The sequence below is a fragment of the Cucumis sativus genome, chromosome 2 (genome assembly GCF_000004075.3).
Source record: "Cucumis sativus cultivar 9930 chromosome 2, Cucumber_9930_V3, whole genome shotgun sequence".
Taxonomy (NCBI): Eukaryota; Viridiplantae; Streptophyta; class Magnoliopsida; order Cucurbitales; family Cucurbitaceae; genus Cucumis; species Cucumis sativus.
Window position 1 is genome coordinate 3120527 of NC_026656.2, and position 4134 is coordinate 3124660.

The window sequence follows — 4134 nt, forward strand, 5'->3', positions numbered from 1 at the left end:
AATTGCAAAAATAACAAATTTAAAAGCAGATTATTATCTGGTTACTGTTTGATTACCGTCATATTTGTCAAATTTACCATATGCAAAAAGGAGGTGTTAAGAGCTATTTTTTCTAAATTTTTTTGTCATCTAATACAATTTTCCAAAACGTATTTTGATTTTTTTTAAAAAATTGTCTCTTTCCATGGGTCATCTGCTTTTGATGAGAGCTTCCTCTTCTTCCACATATGAAAATCTAAGCTCCCTAAAAAATGCAAGTTTTTCTTATGGACTGTGACTCATAAAGGGATCCTCACTATCGAGTCGATACAACATAGACTAAAAATATCTGTCTCAATCCAAATTGGTGCATCATGTGAAAAAATAACAGTGAGACCAAATACCACTTTTTCCCCTACTATCCCTTTGTTCTATCAGCTTTATGGAGTAAAGTTAAGGAACACCGAGGTTGGATAAGCAATACAAACATCCTAAAAGACCTATGCAAGCACATTTGCTCTATAAATACTAAGTCTCAAAAGGGTGTGATTCTCTTTAATCTCTGGGTGGCCACCAATTCGGTTACCTAGCTAGTTGGAAAGGAATAGAAGACTATTCAGCAATAGCCATGACACCTTTGTTAGTCTATGGAAGATTATATGCAACCTCACTGGTTTATGATCTTCAAAAACAAGCTTTTCAAAAGTTATTCTCCTAAAACATCTATTGCTTCAAATATTAATGCTTTTTGTTAGCTCTTTACTTGTGGCTTATCTCTAGCCCGCTTGTAATGGATTTAAACTAATTTGTATCTCCGGTGCTTTATTGAATATATTTCTGAGGATGATAAGAGTGTTAAAAGAGTGTCCTCCTAGTGGAAATGCTTGAATGTGCTTGATGCACCTATTAATCTTAAGTATCATTTAAAATAAAAGGAAAACAAAAGCACAACTGTCCAACACGTTTTTATATTTTGTTTTAGAAACAAAAAACCAAAACAATCCTCAAAAACATATTTTTGGTTTTGTTCCCAAAAACTACAAATAAAAAATAATATCTAAACCTGTAGACTCCATTTGATAATCATTTTATTTTCGTTTTTGTTTTTTAAAATTAAGTCAACTTCTTTCACATTTCTCACGATGGTTTGTATATTTTCTTAAATACAATAATTAAATTCTTGGTCAAATGTCACAAACAAAAAAAATATTTCGAAAGATAAATTTAGACGTGAAAGTGTGTCCATAAACTTAATTTCGAGAAGCAAAACCAAAAACTAAAATTATCAAAGAGGAAAACGTATAGTTTATGTTTCTTCAAAATTGAAACTCGAAAACCAAAAACCTACATGTATAATTACTACCCATTATTTCATCTCTCAATTATTTGATTCTTGTTTTAGTCATTTTCATCACGTACGTGGTTCCACATTTAAATTGTGCATTGGTTGCATTCATTGTATGACTTTACAACATTATTTAATTATTTTCTACCTAACATTTAGAAAATGGCCTTATAAGGTATTTGGATTATTAGCCATGAGATGATGACCTTATGTTTAGAAAACAAAAAAAGAAAAAACTAGATTTTGCTAAAACTAGATTTTATTAAAGCAAAATGGAAAAGTAAGTGAGGAGATAGGCCCTCCATATCACGTTTTTATTTTGCTTAATCTAAGAGATTGTCATATTTTCAATTGAATTTTTTGTTTTGGACATTGACCACAATTTTTCTATCTGTTAATGTATTTAGAGAGAAATTTAAGTGATTAGAATGATGTTTTTTCTTGATTCTGAATAAGTTAGAAACTGCTAAACTTAGTCGAGTCTAGGTCCACTTTCGTTATAGACAGTTCAATAGTGTAATTTGTTGGAATTTGTATCTTAAAACTCGTAGTTTGTAGTTTAAAACTATATTTTATTCGATAAATTGGTTATTGGGGACTTATTAATAAAAATAGAATACTATAATCTTGAATCCAATAAACTAAGATCCCAAAGCTATCTAATGTAAACTTGAATTTTATGTAGAGACGTATAGACGTGTATCAAGTTTAATTATATAGCCCAAATTGTCTATAGTGTATGAATAAGCTAGTTGGGCACCTAACTCTAGGAACACTATAGATATGACCCGCTTTATAGTTAGTACAAATGATGTGATCCTGAATCGTTCATGCAAAGACAGAGAAGTGGGGACATCCTATGTAAAGAGTTTACATAAGACTAGAGCTATGAAATATTCACTTTTAAGTTATAACATCATTGACTGTATAAAACTGACTATTTCGATTATTGATGACATCAGTAACTTAATCTTAATTCTGAGCTAATTATGAACTTTTGTTCTCACAAAATTATATCTTTAAATCTGTATAGGTAAGGGCAGCTCAACATCACTGGCCCAATAAGCCTCTCATTTCAAGAGTAAGACCGGGTGGATGGCGATGGGACATATAGTGCAAGATGAAATTATCTCCTACCCGCTTTAGGGTTAGTAGATAGGTTGTTCTTTTAAAAATTGAATCCAAGTTTTGAACAAGGGGGCCTACACATTGACCTGAGAAGGATTTGGTTTATAGGTTGGACCTTAAAATCAATTGTTCAATAGGGGATTAGTGGAACTTAAAGAACAAGATGTAGTCTCGAAAGTAAAACGATATTTTGACCCAACCGAAGTTACGAATAAATTGTGAAGGATTAACTTACTAACCATGGTTATATCAAATTGACAAAAATATATCAATAGTAAGGGGAGTGCAACTATGAGACTTTAGTGAAATAACTTGTTGGTTAATGAATGCTGATTAGCTCGATCTAAAAGGGTTTAGCCAATTAATCTTGCCTCGTTAAAGGCCATAATTTGTAAGTCCATTAGGTTCCTCTGCTAGCTCATATGGAATTAACTTAGAACAATATGTTGGAATAATTCGAATTGTTTGAATTAGGTAAAGAGAGAAAATCGACAAATATATGTGATATAACCGTTGGTTATAAGTTTGAGAGCTTTATGTTTAAATGTGATTTAAATATAAAAAAATATGAATACAAATATACATACGAAAACTCGGAATTGATGGAAATGGTCAAAGTTGTAAAAAGTTAAACTATTGACTTTTGACTTTAAAAAGTCAAATTTTGACCAACTTTATGTTCAAATGTGATTTGAATTTTGGAAAAATGAATGAGATTAATGCTCGAGAGGTTGAAATTAATCAAGACGGATAAAATGGTAAAAAATCAAAATGTTGACTTTTAGCTTATTGCCCTCGGACTAAGTTAGTGGAAAAATCCAACCGTTTGAATAATCTCACAAACACTTATTGGGGTAGGTGACTACATAAGATGTAAACATTTAGCCCACTAAGTTTCACTAATGGTTAGTGGAATGTTAGGTGTTGAGATTTTATGAACAAATTACATGAATTTTTTCATGGAATTTGCTTATAAATAGCCCCACTAAGTTTCACTAATGGTTAGTGGAATGTTAGGTGTTGAGATTTTATGAACAAATTACATGAATTTTTTCATGGAATTTGCTTATAAATAGCTTCTTTTTTTCAAATTGTTAAAAACTTTTACAATTTTTGTAATCTGAAATTGATTTTTTTTTCTTCCTAATTTCACCTTACGAGTTCACAACTGGTTCTAAATCAGAAGAATAGCAGGTCAACACTAGTGTGGTCCGACTTTAACTTCGTGAGGAGATTACAAGAAAAAAAAAAAAAAGCTGCCAACATGAGCACTTTAACTTCGCGAGGAGACTACAAGAAACAAAAAAAGCAAAAAGCTGCCAACATGGAAACAAAAAAAACGAAAAGCTACCAATACGAGCTTAGCTCAACTAACACCTATGTTTGAAGAAGTATGTTCTTCCAAAAGTACGTTCTTCCTTTAACCCTAACTTCATTTACATTTTCCATCATAATTGCAACTATTACCCTCCTTTAGGTTAGTTTTTGGAATTTTTCATATAATATAGAAAAATGACATTAGTTTTTGGAATTTTTCATATAATATAGAAAAATGACATGAGCAATGCCTCTTAAGAATTAAGAGCTCTTTTACATATTCTCAAATTTTGAAGATTTGTTCGTATTATTTAAATTTTTAAAAAAAATACATAAAAAAAAAAGGATTACAAATAGACAAAACA